The 17,692-nt window shown below is 47.1% G+C and overlaps 1 protein-coding gene across 1 annotated transcript in view; it reads right to left on the reverse strand.

Annotated features, from left to right (window-relative positions):
• The window catches only part of LOC147095572 (scavenger receptor cysteine-rich domain-containing protein DMBT1-like), a 960,763-nt gene that overhangs the window by 209,252 nt on the left and 733,819 nt on the right, over positions 1 to 17,692 (reverse strand). The gene's annotated exons all lie outside the window — the stretch shown is intronic.

The raw sequence follows: 17,692 nt of genomic DNA on the forward strand, positions 1-17,692 counted from the left end.
CCTGGTTTTTGCAGCGATTGATTGCTCCGTCTGCTTAACTCTCGCCTTCACCTTTGATCGATTCATCACCATTTGTTGCCAGAAGTTGAGAGGAAAATATTGTACCGAATGAACTGCGGCCATAGTAATAGCGACTGTGTTTGGACTGAGCTTTGCAGAAAACATTCCGATTTACTTTGAAAATGAACACCTGGAAATTATTGACAATGTAGCGTGGTTCTGCAGTGTAAAATCAAGCCTAATTTACCTATATGGGTAGCATACTTCTTTTTTGACATCATTGTAACTCCATTTGCACCATTTGTGTTGATTGTGCTGCTCAATGCCCTGACCATCAGGTACATTGTCCTGGCCAGCAGAGTGAGGAGGGGACTCCGGGGAAACAACAATAGTGAGGATCACAATGATCCAGAGATGGAGAACCGAAGGAGATGGATCATATTACTGCTCGCCATCTCGAGCTGCTTTATACTGTTATGGATGGTAACTTTTGTACATTTCATATGTACACAATTTGCAGGCACTCAGTTTCTGCTCATAGATTACAAGGATCCATTCGCCATCAAGGAGCAGACTGGATATATGCTTCAGTGTTTGAGTTCATGCACATACAAATTTATCTATGCAGTGGCTCCGGCTATGTTCAGAGAGGAACTGACGAATATCCTTAAATATCGCTTGTTAATTTAGTGGCTTCACAAAAAGTGAAACTCAATGTCATCAAACCTCAGCCCGAAATTAGCCAACATAGATCACAATATATTCTCTGAATCAATTCATCATTATATGGTACACTTTCTTTCCCGCTTTCTTTCTCTTTCTATGCATATTTTCATGTAAGATAACAAATATACCGAAGGCGCCACATTTCAAAAGACCAATAGCAACCAGTCCTCGTTTGGACAGGAGGCCGATATCACAGGCCCAGAAATAAAGGGTAACATTCGAACTCTGCCATCTATGGCTCGAGTGGCCAATAAAACTCCCACTCCAACATTATGCAGCCTCTGGGGCCCACGCCCTGTTATCTCCATTTTAATTAAATAATCCCTCTCTGCGCATTTGGCAAGGGATCACCATCAGGTGAAACGGCCAGTGACAGTCCAACACTGCCACACTCCCAGTACTAATTTATTTACTGATTGGTTTCTTTCAGGGCGGCTGCAGCTGAAGACATTACCCAGAGTTCGGGTATTAAAGCTCTCGGCCATGTCTCCAAATTCATGGCCTACCTGATTCCAGTGCAGCGAAGCGAGCAGATATTGCTGCCGCCCCACGGCCTCAACTGGTGGAACCTCCATTCAAAGGGAAGCCCCGTGTGTCCTTTATGTGGTCAAGAGGATGGTGGCGCGATAATAAATTGCGCTGTCCACCATTTGGCTCCGATGTATCTTCCGATACCCGCTCTTTATCAACTCAGGGATCAAACGAGCGATCGGTTTTCCAATCAGCAACTGGTTTCGACTTTCCTTAAGGGGAAGGGAGGTAGGATGTAATTCCAGGATGACATGCCTGAGTAGATGTTCAGAATCACGTTATTGCTTTGTGATCAATTTAGTAAAATGGTACCTGGACCAGGCAAGTGTGCAATGCTCTGGTACTCTGTTGACGATTTGTCAGCTAGTATGGATCACTGGTGGACCCGTGATGGGTCGATGTGTTGTTGGGAGTCACAATTGTTCCTCACTTGGCTCCAGATCACCTGGCATTATAACGTCCTAACAGGGGAGGATGTCATACTCTGACAGGCAGAATAATATTGCTGCCTTGGTACACTGGTAAAATGCCCGGATTTACTTGTTAAAATTCAGAAGTAACTCAGAAAGGCTCCTAAACCTCTACTCACTCTGTGCCTAACTTTTCTGAATTTGGGTAAGTCAGGTGTGTTCCCATGGGCAAACGTTGTGTAGGTTCTGTCAAGCAGCCAGATGTTCTGCAGCATAAATATTTTAGTAAGTTGGTTTGGAGACTCTTAGACATGATGATCAACTTTTGTGTCTGGCAATTGCGTTTCTACAGTAGTTAAGTATGGATCCAGTCTGGGTTCAGCAAGATCCCAATTACAGCAGTGTGACGAAGGACCAGTTAATCTGCTTTGGTGAGTTTGATTTAAGGACGTGTTTTGACCATGAAATGGAGAGAGCTCACCTCTCTTTTCGTACTGCCATACGGACTTTAACGTGACCCAGAACAGAAAGGTGGCTCCTGGGTCAATGTATCGCTCCATCAATTTCCCCCGTGACAAAGTGGCGCTCCTTCAGTGAGACATCCGTTCAACTCCTGGGCCAAGTTTGAATCCACAGCCTTCGAAGCCTGTACTGAGTGTTCTACCGGTTCTATGAAGCTGATTTATAAACAGACAAGATCTGAGAATTTACAGGATAATTTCAATGTTTAAGTATTCATTTTGTTCAACATTTTAATATTAATGATTAGGATAATCTGAGCAGATGCTGAATCCCGCAACCCCACCCTGGTTACCTCTTATACTGAGGCACCGAGAAGAAAATGAACCTTTTATAATTCAAAAGCAAAATACTGCGGATGCTGGAAATCTGAAATAAAAACAGAAAATGCTGGAACTACTCAACAGGACAGGCAGCCTCTGTGGAGAGAGAAACAGAGTTAAAGATTCAGGTCCGACAGAAGGTTATGGAGCTGTTGAGTATTTCCAGTATTTTCTGTTTATTTCAGTAATCCCCTTATAATAGTTCATCAGCCCAGACTGTTCTTTAGCAGTGATAAATGGCCTGTAATTTCCGATAGGAGGCTGCCTGCGTGCGGCTGCCTCCTATCGGGAAAAAATCCAAGCCCTTGCCTGAAGTTTCCCGCGGTCCGGCCATTTCCGATCATGGGCCTCTCCTGGTCCGCGCGCGCAGAGGCCCAGGCATCCCAGGGGCGCAGGCGGTTCGCAAGCATCCCTGGGATCACGTGGGCCAGGCGAGCCAATGGGAGAAGGGATATTCCCCCTTCATATTATTGACAGGTAGACATCAAAACATCAAATACATTATAAAAAAAACACGTTTTTAAAATGAGTTAAAATTAAATTAACTCATTTAAACACTTTTTTGTTGAAAAAAGCAACTAAAGATTTTTACGCGGCTAAAAATAAACAGCGTTTTTAAAATAATTTTTCAATTGTGAATGAGTGAAAAAAATTTTTTTTTAATTTTTTAAATTCTTATGCTGGTAAAAGCAGGCCTTACTCCTGCTTTTCCAGGCATAAGATTTTTAAAGGATTTGAGCGGGCGGAGGTTCTGCAGAAAGCGGAACGCTCCACCCGCAGAGGCCCTTCTCCCGGGTAGGCGACGGATCTGTCCAGAGGATTCTTGACAGATCGGAAATGCCGGTTTTCAGCGCATGCACTTCGCATGCCTGGAACCGGCACTTGCGAGGTCCATACGGGCCAAATAGTTACAGCTGTAGTTGTTCGATTTTAGCCAAACTGACCCTTTGAATAAAACCTGATGAAACGGGTGTGGTGACGTAATGTCCGGGCGTTTTTCAATTTTCCTTCATCAAATCTAATATAAAACTGCGCCAGCAGCCGCAGTAAACCTCATATTCTTCATAAGGAGATGTTTTTTTCATTCCATCTCGCAGGAAATGATAAAGACCAACTGATGTACTTCCGACATGACCAAGTGTTTTAATTCTCTATTTGACCAATCTCCTCCAATTCCATTTCCCTGCTTGAGCCCATTCGGTTCAAATCTTCCCTTTTAAACAACGCAATTTCAAATGAATGATGTATTGTGATTTATTTAAATGTAATATTCAATACAATTTACAAAAGTGAACGAAACACGGATTTTACAACATGGCTTCTCATTAAATGATGCTTCTGATTTTAAAGATGTGAGTTTCAATATGGACATAAGAATAAATACACCCATTGCAATCTCATCGATATTTCTTTCAATCTTTGGAAATCTGTAAATGAACTTGTCGTGATTTACAATTCCTAGCAGAGATTTGAATAGCCAGATTATAGTTCACTGGCCCAGTTTGATGACCGGCACACAAAAATACCCATAATCTGAAGATTCTCTCTCTTCCAGTGTAGTAACGCCTTGTAAGTTGTAAATTCCTGCCCGGTATAAATGAATACAACAATTGCATTGATAGAGCGCCTCTAACGTAGGAAAACGTCACACGGCGCAATGCAAGAGCGTAATCAAACTAAAATTGACACTGGCCTAGAAATTCACTGGCCTTAGCGCCGCTTTTGAGGCGCTAGAGGGCCTAGCGCCGAAGTTATGGCCAGTTTAGAAATTGACAGGGGCCCTAAATCGGAGTTAGGCCGGTAGCGCTGCGCCGGCACCGATGACGTCATCGGTGTGCGCAGCGTCCCGGTTGCCATGGTAACCCGCCCGAACTCGGAAATTGAGTTGCGGCCGCCTCGCCCGTGGCAGCCGCAAGCAACGTTCTGGCAGAGGTGCCTTACAGAACTTTGCGCCGGCGCATTAAAGGCCCCGCGGCGGCCGGCCGCTTTCCCGCCGGCCGCCTGGCCGCAGCTCCCTCCCCGGACTTCCCCCCACCCCCCGGAACAGAAGCAAGCCTGGCACGTGTCCGAGGTGCCGGGCTCATTTTTAAAAAGATTATCGCGGGCCGCGGCCGGGTGCAGGCAGCTCCTCCTTAACAGAAGGAGGAGGCCTGCACTTCCCGAGCCTGCCGCACCGCAGCGGGCGCCGCAACGCCGGAATAGTGCCGCAATGCGGCGCGTGGCGCCAGTTTTGAGGCGCTGAGACCCCTCAGTAGCGCCGGCAGCCGTTTGGGCGCGGCGCTACTGAATTTTTGGCGCGCGCAGGGGGACTTAGCGCCGGCACTAACTTCCGGCGCTAAAGCCCTCGCTGCGCCAAAACCGAATTTCTAGGCCACTGTGTCAAAGAAGGGGATATTAGGGCGGGTGACTAAAAGCTTGGTCAAAGAAGTAGGTTTCACGGTGTGTCTTAAAGGGCGAGAGAGAGGTGGAGAGGTTTAAGGGGAAATTACAGAGCTTAGGGCCTCGATGGCTGAGGGCACAGCCGCCAATGGTGGAGCCGATGAAGCGGGGGGGGGGGGGATGCGCAAGAGGCCAGATTTGGAGGGAGAGAGTAGGGCCCAGAAATTGGGTTTTGGCTTAGCCAGGGCTTTAGCGCCGGAAGTTAGTGCCGGCGCTAAGTCCCCCTGCGCGCGCCAAAAATTCAGCAGGGCCACGCCCAAACGGCTGCCGGCGGTACTGAAGGGTCTTTGCGGCGGTAAATCGGCGCTAACTGCCATTTCGCGCCGCAATTCCGGCGCTGCGGCACCCGATGCGGTGCGGCAGGCTCGGGAAGTGCAGGCCTCCTCCTTCCGTTAAGGAGGAGCTGCCTGCACCCGGCCGCGGCCCACGCAAATCTGTCTAAAAATGAGCCCGGCACCTCGGACAAGTGCCGGGCTTGCATCTGTTCCGGGGGGTGGGGGGGAGAAGTCCGGGGAGGGAGCTGCGGGCAGGCGGCCGGCGGGAAAGCGGCCGGCCACCGCGGGGCCTTTAATGCGCCGGCGCAAACTCATGCAGGACTCTGTTGCCAGAGTCTTAGTTGCGGCTGCCACGGGCGAGGCGGCCGCAACTGAATTTCGGTGCTAGGGCCCGTCGGCATGGCAACCGGGACGCTGCGCACACCGATGACGTCATCGGTGCCGGCGCAGCGCTACCGGTGCAACGCCGATTTAGGGCCCCAGGGAATTTTTAAACTGGCCATAACTCTGGCGCTAGTCCCTCTAGCGCCTCAAAAGCGGCGCTAAGGCAACTGAATTTCTAGGCCAAAGGCTTTTACTTGGGACAAGACCATTAAAGGTGATGATAATGGTGTGACTGAGTTGATCAGTAGTTGCAGAAGCATCGGGATCAATGGAGCGTCAAAGGGTAGCCAGTGGGGAGATTGAAAGTGTGGTTGTAAATGATTTTGGGGACAGTTTATTCCAGCGATGAACACAGAAGGAAGTTCGCTTGTAAGGGAAAGGAGGATGTGAGTGGTGAGTTATACAAAGAAGTGATCAGAGATGGTCTTGTCTGTAATTGAGATGACAGGAATAGAGAGTTGGGAATTTCGAGGGAGTGCCCGGGAATATGCGTAGGAGAGTTTAAATGGAGGCAGAGGTTAGGGGAGGACAGGAGTGCAGTGAGCACCAGGGAGAAAGGGCAAGGTGAGTTGAGACGGAGCTTGAAATCAACAAGGATGAGAAGTCGCTCGGTGCCAATGCTGAGGGAGGAAAGCAATAAGGATATCGAAATGTGATTCTGGGCTTGTGTGGGCGGTAGAGAAGGCGGCTTTAAAAAAAGAGGCGATAGGGATGGACCAAGCTGAGCTGCTGAAAGGGGGAGATGGTGCCAGAGGAGTATCGGGACAGATCAAGGTGAGATTTAGTGAGAAGGACCACACCACCCACAGCGGTTTGGGCGAGACAGTTGTTGGAATGTATAGCCAGGCTGGAATGCTTTAGTAAGGGGGAAGATGTCATCAACTGTGAGCCAAGTTTCCATCAAGGTCATGATATCAATGCAATCATCCTCAATAAGGTCAATGACATCAAGGGCCTTAATATCAAGTGAATTAACATTCTGTAGGGAGATGCGGAGAGGGGCGGTGATAGTTGATCAACTGGCAGAGTTCACAGGGTCAGCACTGCGAGGAGTGAGTGGGACGGGAAGGAGGTTGGGAAGATTAACCAGCAGCCAACATGCTGAATGAGAGGATCGAAGAGAGAAGAGGACGTGGGAGTTGGGGTTGTGCTCATGAGGTAGAACCGAGAACTTCGATGGGCCCTTCAGAGAATGTAGAGAGAGGCAAAGTGGGAAGATTTCGGCTTATCCAAGAGGGTGTCCATCCTGGAGGGCAGCAGGAGAGTATAAAGGTCCAGGAATAGGGAAGGATGGGGGCAGTGATTAGGGGGTGATGGACAAAGTACCCGGAAGAGGAGAAATGAAAGGAAGCATGACGAGGTAACAAGAAAGGGAGGAGACAGAAGAGAAGAGTCCAAGAGATAGAGAGAAGAAAAAGAAAAACGGGAGATAGAAATGATGGGCTCTGGGCTGGAGCAGCAACCAAAATACTCAGGCATATGGACACCAGTAAATTCAGGATACACAGGCCTGGCAAAGGTTAGGATAGAAATGTCCTGATTGTAAATGGAGAACAGGGAGGAGACAATAAGGGAGAGTGCAAATTAAAGCCAGAGGTCCCAAGGTTGTTGATGGGGTGGAATCACCATGGGGGACCGACGGAATTCTGTCCAGGTTCGGAGACAGGTGTGGAGGGCGAGTGAGTGTGTTTAATGGGCAGAGTATCAGTGGGCGCACTGCTAGAGGGCTTGCTGTGGAAAATGAAGCCATTGGCTGCAGCGATGGAGGACTCTCTGTCAGGACACGGTGCTGCAGATCACAAAGTCAACTTTTTTAAAGCACGTATTTTGCTCTGCTTCTGCCAATTGACTAAACAGTCTCCGACAGATTTATACCTCCATGACTGTCGATTCATGCCATTTCTTCTTACGTGTTTTATTCTTTTAGAATAAAATTCCTTCACAATTGAACGTCATTGATTTGCTCTTCCGTAGAACAGACTTTATGTGTAATATTCAGTTTCCACAATGGGAATCAGTTTTACCAAAATAATCGGAAGTGAACTATCTCTGTTGTTCGTCAATGGTCCTTTAATTGAATTCACGGCACCTTTCAATGTTATTTGTTTTCTTAGCCTATGTTTTACTAAAGGCTTTTTGTGTCAGAGTCACCAGTTTTCGTGGATTATTGTCTGAAAGCACAAAGATATTACTGTCATGCTTTACAACTTAAGAGAAAGTAATTCCAATCCAAATGATTTAACACAGAGCACAGGCATATTTACTTGTAATTTGCAGCTCTATTTAAGTCATACAATTATATTAAACAAATGAACAAAACTACTACTTTAGGTAATACAAAATATGATATAAAATATAATTATGCATCACAACTTCACTGTCAATCCATACACGTGTCAGTAAAATGGCAGGTGCAGCACTGCAGGTGTAGCCTGTGGATGGCCCTTGTTAGGTTGCAGGACACCAGATGAGAAGGCCACATCAGACAAAGCCATCAGTATTTGGAATGCGTATTCAGCCACCTCGAGCACAACAGGCTTTCAGAAAGAAGAATGAGGTTCTAGCCAGTAGAAAAGCACTTACAGGCACCAAGGGCAAGATCAGATTGTTTGTTCACTATTGTGCTCGGAGATTAAGGGGTGAAATTTCACTGGCAATTAAATTTGGGTGGTGTATAAAACAGGCGCATTATCCCCGGTGGTAAACGTGACAAATCACGCCTAAATGTTTGAAGATCTCCCGGAATCTGATGCTTCAGGCAGTGTTACTAATTGGTACTGTACATGTGTACAGCTTGGCGAATGGGGGCTGTGTGTGCACAGTGCAGAGAGTGCAGGGAAGTGTCATATGATTTTAGAAACAGTGTCAAATATCTGTCAGTGTCTCAGTGGTATGTCAGATGCACTTTAGGAGAAGATATTGCTTATTAGGTTACTTATTGGCTCAGAATTTGGAGTTAGCGGTGAAGCAAAGGCGCTCAGCTCTGCCCCCTAAGAAAGCTGCCCACAAAGATATAGTTATCTCTGCGGCGAGAAGTTTGGCTTTTTCGACCTGCAATTGAGATCAGTTCAGTGTAGTGGGGATCCCATAGTGCCATGCTGCTGTAACGTCAACAAACTGTCTCAGCAGCCAATCACAATGCAGAATTATCACAGACTGGAACCAGGATGTGAACAAGTTGCTTTCATTCTGAATTCTTAAAAATATTATAGAGAGCAAAAGAAAGATTGGGGCTCTCTCATATGGATAATGTAAACTTGAAATAAATATGAACAAACTTAGAATAAAAAAATATTTTTTTAATTTCTTAAAAATTTTAATTTCTAGTATAACGAAGAAATGTGTTGCTCCATAAACTAAAATTAGCTTTTTAGGGCCGTAGCGTTTCTTTAACAGCCAATACGCTGTTTAAACCCCAGTTACACCTAATCCAACAAGGTCTAACATTTAATGGAGTATTTAACGGCGATATTACCGCGGAAAAGCCCAAGTTTTCATCAGTTTCACTGATTTTCCTGATTACACGGATTGCCGGTTATGGGACAGGTTGGGCCGCACAGCGCAGCCAGTAAAAGACTGACCGCAACTTCAGAATTTCTGCATTAGGATGCGCACGTGTTACATCCTGAAGTAGCGGTCACTTTCAAAGTGATAATATGTTATTAAAAGGTCAGAATGAAAACAACTTGTTCACTTCCTGGTTTCCTGTCTGTGAGAATTCTGCATTGTGATTGTTTGCTTAGACCGCTGGTTGACGACACAGCAGAGCCCACAATGAATTCCCCACTACACTGCACTGATCTCAACTGAACGGGGAAGACGCCAAACTCCCCACCACAGAGATCGGGAGACCTTTGTTGGCAGCTTTCTTCAGCACCAGCGGTGAATGCCTTTGCTTCGCCGCTGACCGCAAATTCTGGACCGTTATGTTTCAGACTGTGGAGGAGTCCTTGCCATCAAGCTTTTGTTGGTCTGCAAAAGGAAATCTTCTGCTTCTTCTTGTAAATAAATTTAATTTCTCAACGGCAGCTTTCAACTCGGCCGAATGCACATCTAGAAAACCGAAGAGAAACAGAACCGACACTCACTCAGCTCAGGACAGCCCAGTTTCCCAGAATGGTCCTAAAACAGGCCTTGGGAGCTCATTAGCATATGTGAGGGGCCGAAAGCCTGCTTTAGCAGATAAGAGACCTGAGAAACAGCGGATTCAATTTCAGGAACGACATCCTTGGGGCGCAGGCCGTTAGTTCCTCAGATTGGGCCATGTTGCACCTGTATTTTGCCAGTTAAATGCGCGCAACAAGATCCAATTGCTGCACCTGGATCTATTTCACAGCTGCAACTACAGGCAACTGGATGTAAAACATCACAAATGTCGCCGATGGGGACCTGGAATGATTCAGAGCCAGTATAAATACTCGCTATCATGCCTGTCACTGCTGCAGGAACTGTGGGGAGAGTTCAGAAGGTCAGGCGGAGGTTCTCAGGGAACATACACCAACCCACTTGGAATGTCTCTTTAGGGAAGTGAGGGCTCTAAACTCATTGTCCCGGGTCAGAGTCTGTAAGGGGCAACTTGTTCGGTATCATCTAGTGTCTGGCCACCGGCAGGTGGAGATTGGCTGTCTTCAGAGCAGCGCACCCACCCTCTATTCCCTATTCCTCCTGGTCTTCACCCCATTGCCAGCAAGTGCAGGGAGATGCTCGCCACGAATGCAATATCTAGCTGGAAACTCCAATGGGAGCTGAGATGGAAAACAATTGTCTGCCTCAAACTCACGGTCCAAACCAAACTTCCAAACTAGCTCAGAAACAATTTTCACACAGTTCTAGGTCTACCAAGAGCAGGCTGTTAGAATCAAGCCCTGCAACTGCCCATAGTCACCTGCGGCGTTCTCTGGGTGCGGGAACACATTTTTTACGGGTATCTCCAATATCAGGCACTAATTCCTGCATAAAGGTGGTCAAATGACCGCTGTAATTTTCAAGCTGGGCTTTTTTCATACCACCGGCTGCCTTGGGAAGCAGTTCATTGGATTTGGCCCCCAGGAATGTCGGTTGGCTCCGACACCGGCAGCCGCTGCAAGTAGGTCCTGGGAAGGGTTTGAGGAGACGAGGCTGAGGAGGGCCATTGCAGGCCGGCAGTACATTTCTTGCACCCAGAGGGTGCACTTTCTCCACAATGTGAAAGGTACCTTTCCGGCACCTCGTCCGCTCCAACACTGCTAGAACTGGTGGAAGGTGCACGTCCAACTCTCGGACTAGTTCTCTCCAACAATGGCAATCGGGTCTCATGTACATCATAGGCCCCAATGTTCATTCTAAATGCGGCTACCGCCTGACTCAGTGACCACTCTGTCCGTCCAGTGTTGGCCCAGGGCAACATTGCAGCGGCCACAGTGACAGCAGTAATGAGCTGGTGGGTCATTCCCCATCATTTTAGGGGTTCTTACTGTCTTATGTCAGCTGGGTGGTAGGCCTAAATACTGAACCCTATGCAGTCCATCTGGCATCCCTCAAGAAACAAATGGCCATCAATTGCCTATCCCACCAATAATGCTCCAAGTTTGTACATTCCTCCACAGAACCGAATACCATTACCTCCTTTAGCAATCTGTCCCATATGTTCACCCCCACTGTTAAATATGTAAAACTAAAATTTGAGCGCAAATTTCCTCTTCAAACCCGTGCTGAAGTAAATGGAACGGAAAACTGGGTGTTGGGGTGGGAGGCGGATGTACAATGGTCGACTGAACTGCTACCGCCCGTTTTAAGCCACCGCTGATATAGACAGTACATATGGGGCAGAAATTCATCTCAGGCCGAGCGCTAAACGGGCGGGATGATATCGGCCCCCTGTTATAGGCCCCGTTTGATATTTAGTTTTAATGAAGGGAGCATTACTCTCAGACATATCTGCTTCCAAACAGTCCGTGTTCATGATACAGATACTGTTTCATTTGGCAAGAATATTATGAACATTACCTCTAAATGATGTTCCAATAAAATCAGCTTTCATTGAAATACTGGATATTGCGGCTTGATATAAATGATGGATTAAGTGGTGCCAGACCCAGTTCCGCCTGTGAAGCCTCTCCGCAGCCGGGCAATCTCCTGTCGGTTACAATTCACGGGCAGTAAATGCCGCCTGTTGGTCTGCGGGACTCTTTCCATCAGTTGGGTGTGAAACCCTGCGAACTGAGCAGGGTCTTATCAAGTTTACTCCCATCTTATGTCACAGGCAGAATCATACTTTCCTGACATGTTTAGGAATCAGAAAAGGAGAAAATGTAGGGAACTAACAGGGTAGGGAATTTAGGAAAATCAAGACGGCTTAACTAAATTGCAGATTACTGAAGTTGATTTTGGGTATTAAAGTCCGCAATTTACTGAACAACACTCAATGATTAATTCATTATTAAACAGTGTCAATTATTCATATTTTAGGCACACTATTTCATACTGTACGTTCACAGAAAGAATCAATATAAATATGAAGGAACAATTTCATTGCTACATCTATAGGCGGTTGCTGCAATTTTAATCGTCATACAACGGGAACAGGTGGAGCTGCAGTGGTTTAACACTGGCCAGTCACCTCGGGGACCTGGGTTTAATCAGCCCAGCCTAATGGGGTGAAATTCTCTGTTGTGTGCTGGCTGCACGCGTTCTATGTGGAATGAGTCCATCAGGATCCTCCTGGATTCGCGAATACAACAGAAAGTTGAAGCCAATTCATCGGCAATTCCACTCAAAGAGGTGACCTGATGGCTGGACTTGGAAATGGGAACCTGCTACACTGGTGCTGCCAGGATACCCTCCTGTGGGGGGGCCTCTGTGTTATGCGGGGCTTTCCTCTGCACAATCCTGACCTGGGAGTGATTCGGGCTGACAAGGGGTGCATGCAATGAGAAGGGATCCAGTCCCGAGCACCAGTAGCCCTCACCTTCATTACGAAGAAGAAACATGAGAACTGTAACGAACATATTCTTCTCCAATATGGGTTTAACAGTAACTTTCAAGGGATGAAGCAAAATGCAAAGCTTGTATTTATTAAAAACTAAAATAGACATACCATAAAAGAAACTCTGTGCTTTAATGTTTAGCAAAGTGAAGCCCAGTTTAGGATTACTCTGTTTATTGGTCTGATGTGACGTCGATGCTGACGGCACCAATTATTACTGCACCACAAACAACAACTGTGAATGCTTAAGTCCCAGAAGGATCTGCACCAGTTAATTTAGATATTTCAGAAAATATATTCTAAAAATGATCAACGTGACATTCGAGCTGTTTTAATGTGATGTTTGCAATACTATTGGGATGCAAAGTATCGCCTAATCAGTATTGAACGAAGGGCATATTCTTATGCTTATTCAAATAGCTGTAACTAATGTCCATTACTGTGTCATGTAATTATGTCAGCAGACCTCTCTCAGATATATATGAGGGCTTCATTGAAGATACCTTGTCTGTGGGACGTTAACACCAACAAGCTACGCTGCTTCTCATCGAAAATGGAACGTCCAATACTTGCACAGATAGAGGAAATTTACTACCCTATTCTCGCGCTGCTTGGTAAGTTCCTGGTAAGTCACTATTCCCAATTACTGGTTATCTTTGCCAGTGTTTAACTGTACTGCTCGCTCTTCCTATGTGATGATGGCATCTGATCATTCTGATCTATTCGCTGTATAGTTACTTTTAATGGTATCAGATGGATAACAAATGTGCTTTCATGGTCCCACATATTTTTTAAATTAATCAGATAGGAGCAGGTCTTACTTGCTCTGATCTTTCAGAATCAGCATTCCTACCGATTTTATTCCCCTGCAATGTTGTGCTGAATAGTCCTCTTGTTGGCAGGTTGGAGGGAGGCAAGACTAGCGCCCGCCCATTACACTCACAACACTAACCTGCTGAAGCTTCCTCCTGGAGTCCTCATTGGTGATACTGTTGAGATACCGCGGCAAACGTGGTAGTCGAGACCAGAGTTGATGGAACACAACTGCTTTAATTTACATCATGGCAAAACAAGTGCTTAAAAAGCCCGCGCAACCACTTAAATACTCCCCAGACAGGAAGTGCTCCCGGCAGCCTGTCCCTGTGGGAAACAAGCTGCCAGAGGAAAGGGCCCATGGCTGGGGGTGGCTGCTGCCGGCAGTGCACCTGCGTAAACTGTCCGTGCCGCCGTGAGCGGATTGTGTCCAATGGTGGCATGTCACCACAGAGCTCCCCCCAGAATCCGCTTAGGAGGAGTGGACGAGTCGTGATGGTGGTCTAATGGTTCTGCCGGAGTGGCTCTGAGTGGCCGCCAGTCTAGTTGGTGGAGCAGAACGGTACGCCGCCGGCTGTGCTAGCTTACTGTCGGGATGGCCTCTAGTTGGAGGTCGGGCCACGGGGACCTGTTCCCCTGGTTCTGTGTGTGCTGGTTTGAGTCGGTCGATGGAGATCATTTCGACCCTGTCGCCGAGTCGCAGCTTGAAGACCTTGTCCCCAGTTTGTAGTACCTCGTACGGTCCGTCGTATGGGGGTCGCAGGGGTCCGCGGTGTGCGTCGTGTCGCACAAAGACGAAGCGTGCCTGCTGTAAGTTTGGTGGGACGTAAGGTGCGAGTTCACCATGTCGGTTGACCGGAAGTGGGGCGAACTGTTGAGCGGAAGAGAAAGAGTTGAGCAGCTGCTGTTCGGCCGACCAAGGCATGGTAGCCTCCGGAAGGAATTTGCCTGGTACGAGCAGCGGTTGTCTATAGACTAACTCCACTGCTGAGGACTGGAGGTCTTCCTTGACCGCGGTGCGTAGGCCTAGTAGCACCCACGGTAGGCAGTCAGTCCAGATACTGTCCTGCAGGCTGGCGTGGAGTGAGGCCTTGAGTGACCTGTGGAAGCGTTCACACAGCCCATTGGCCTGCGGGTGGTACGCCGTGGTTTGGTGGAACGTCACCCTGAGGTTGTGTGCTGTGGCCGTCCAGAGTTCGGAGGTGAACTGGGCGCCTCTGTCGGAGGTTATGTCGGCCGGTACGCTGAACCTCGTGACCCAGGTGTTAATGAACGCCCGTGCGATGTCGGCTGTGGTGGTGGAGGTCAGCGGCACTGCCTCAGGCCAGCGTGTGTAGCGGTCGACCATTGTAAGAAGATAAGTTTGGCCTTGCGATGGCAGCAGAGGACTGGCGATGTCAACGTGTACGTGGTCGAAGCGACGGCTGGGTACCTCAAAGTCTCCCAGGGGTGCTTTTGTGTGCAGCTGCACCTTAGCCCGTTGGCAGGCGAGGCAGGAGTTGGCCGAAGTCCGAACATCTTTGTGGTGTGGTGGTCCTAACGCCACTAGGGGGCATTTTAACTTTTGGCGATAGTGTAAAATGAGTGATATGTGATGGGCCGTCCATTCTGCACCCGCCCGATTTCCCTTTGCATTGACTTGGATTTTGTCTGCAGGAGTTTGTAGAAACATTCATTTGTGACGCCTCGGTGTAAGAGAGTCCAAACTGGCCTGTTCTATCTCCTCCTCATAACATGGGAATAGTGGCATTCCCATTGGGAAATGCATGTGCCCAGTCCAATATGTACATTCTGCAGAGCTGATTAAAAGGAACACTAAAAGTCCAGACAGAACCTCCAGAGAACCAAACTCAACAGGCAGGAAAAGTAACAGCAAACCTCAGCTGTAGCAAACATAACGGGCTGCTCAATGTCGGGTGGCCTCAGAGAACCAGTCTGCAGGTAATATCCCCCTTATATGGTGCTGGTGACAATGGGATCGCGCTTGGGTCAAATGTTGTGGACAGTGCGAATCCTGTTGACTGGGTGATAATGTAAAATGAGTGATATCGAATTGACCGCTAATTATAGGTCATGCCCGATTGTTCCTCCCATCGACTTCAACGGATAGGGAAATCTGGCCTGGTGCATAATGGGCGGTGAATCCCATATCGCTCATTTTATGCTGTGGCCCAAAGTTAAAGTTATGCCACAATTGCAGGGGTTTCCACCCCTGCTTTAGTAGCAGCGGGACCATCACTGCTTCATTTGACTGAGTATTTACCCCAAAATGACGCTAATTAAGAATAAAATCCAGCCTCCTGTGGGTAAATTTAACATAGGCATCAACGAAACGAAGGAACAGGAGGAGTGTATAACGGGCGACCCATCCGATATCATTCCTTTGGCATTAGCGCTGAATGTTCAAAAATGACCCCTTGTGTCGAGACCGAGTGTGAGAAGCCCATCGTGAACAGATAATGCCGAGCTCGCAGTTTGTATCATTTTCAGGGTAGATGAGAAACAACAGTTTGCCGTTGACTCCCCAGTACTAACCAGTGCGGGCCATTACACTGCAGCAAACTCGGAAGGTGCATATCTGTGTAATGTGCTCCCTGTGCACCGCCGATGCAGCGCCAGCAATCCGTGTCCCATTACTAGTTCTTTTACCAATCGTCCCAGCAATTTAGATTTGGTAGCAAACGTTGCAAGTGAATTAACTGTTGAAATGTGATTAACGTGTTTATACAGGTCATATCTGAATACCTAGCTTTCTAATAATTACAATGTACTATATTTTATATGGAGAATAAATCTGATACATTACAGGGATCCCATTGCCAAGGTGAGGAGCGGGATGACTGGGGCAATGTGTAGATGCCCTACAATACAGTTTGACATATTTTGAGAGCACATTATAGTGTCAGCTGTGGCTCAGTGGACAGCACACTCGCCTCTGAGTCAGAAGGTTGTGGTTTCAAAGTAACAATTCTGGTACTTGAGCACATAAATCTAAGCTGACGCTTTTGTTCAGTGCTGAGGGAGTGCTTCACTGTCGGAGGTGCTGTCTTTCAGCTGAAATGTTAAACCGAGGCCCCGTCTGCTCTCTCCGGGGGACGCAGAAGATCCCATGGCACTATTTCGAAGAGGAGCAGGGGAGTTATCCCCGGTGTCCTGGCCAATATTTATCTCTCAATCAACATAACAAAATAACAGATGATCTGGTCATTATCACATTGCTGTCTGTGGGAGCTTGCTGTGCGCAAATTGGCTGCCAGGTTTCCCACATTACAACAGTGACTACACTTCAAAAGTTCTTCATTGGCTGTAAAGCGGTTTGAGACGTCCGGTGGTCTTGAAAGGCGCTATATAAATGCAAGTATTCCTTGTTTCTTTCATTAGGTCATAACACTGTATCACTGAGAAACTTAGCTCTGGTTGGTCACTATAGGGGTGTAACACTAGGTTACCACCCAGCTCGCTGTTTGAATGTATTTGCTTAAAATGCAGGATTGAATATTAAGTGGTGATTAAGATTATCACACGATTACACGTCCAAAGCAAAATAAAGAAAGTTATTTGCGGCAAAGGCACAAAACGTCTCAATGTCTGGTTTACAGTATCAGTGATGTAATATATAAATAAGCCATCAAATCTGTACGTTTCGTGCAATAACCTATGTGTGTTCACTGATTTATGTCTAAAGTTGTTAAATGCCAAAGGATTGAATTAAACTCTAGAATTTACCCAATTTCACAAGTTATAGTTTTCCTTTGAGGTAACTCAGGCAATAAATGATGTGACGTGGATGGATACATAGTTATGTGTCTTCATGATGTCCACTTTAACGTGGCACAGACAGTGAATTGTAAATCAGCATAAATTATCACATGACTTTGTTGTTCGAATTTCTACTGATTACCATAATCCTGATTTCTTGCACCCCCCACCCCCCAATGCTGGTAAAAGATGGCCATACACCTGCTTTTAAGAGTTTCATGGGCATTCGCTGCGCAAGAGTTGGGCAAAAAACCAACTCTCCGCCAACGAATCTGCATTTCCTGCGCATAATTCTTGACAGATCACAAGTTCAGGGTTTTCGCGCATGCGCAGTCCATGTGTAAACTTGGAACTTGCGAGGCACTAACGGACACGTACACACCACGGACGCAGTCATCGGCGACAGAACATCCAGGCTATTATATTGGCCTCGTTCCCTTCAGTTACAGAGGGAGAAGTGGCCCCGGGTTTTGCTCCGGACCACTGTGTTGGCAATGCTGCTGGTGAAATGTGGGTGTGTGGACAGGATCGGGCTCGACTGTGTTTCCA

Source organism: Somniosus microcephalus, unplaced genomic scaffold (assembly GCF_052327205.1).
Source record: "Somniosus microcephalus isolate GS21.2 unplaced genomic scaffold, FLI_Smic_1.0 unresolved_chr1, whole genome shotgun sequence".
Lineage (NCBI taxonomy): Eukaryota > Metazoa > Chordata > Chondrichthyes > Squaliformes > Somniosidae > Somniosus > Somniosus microcephalus.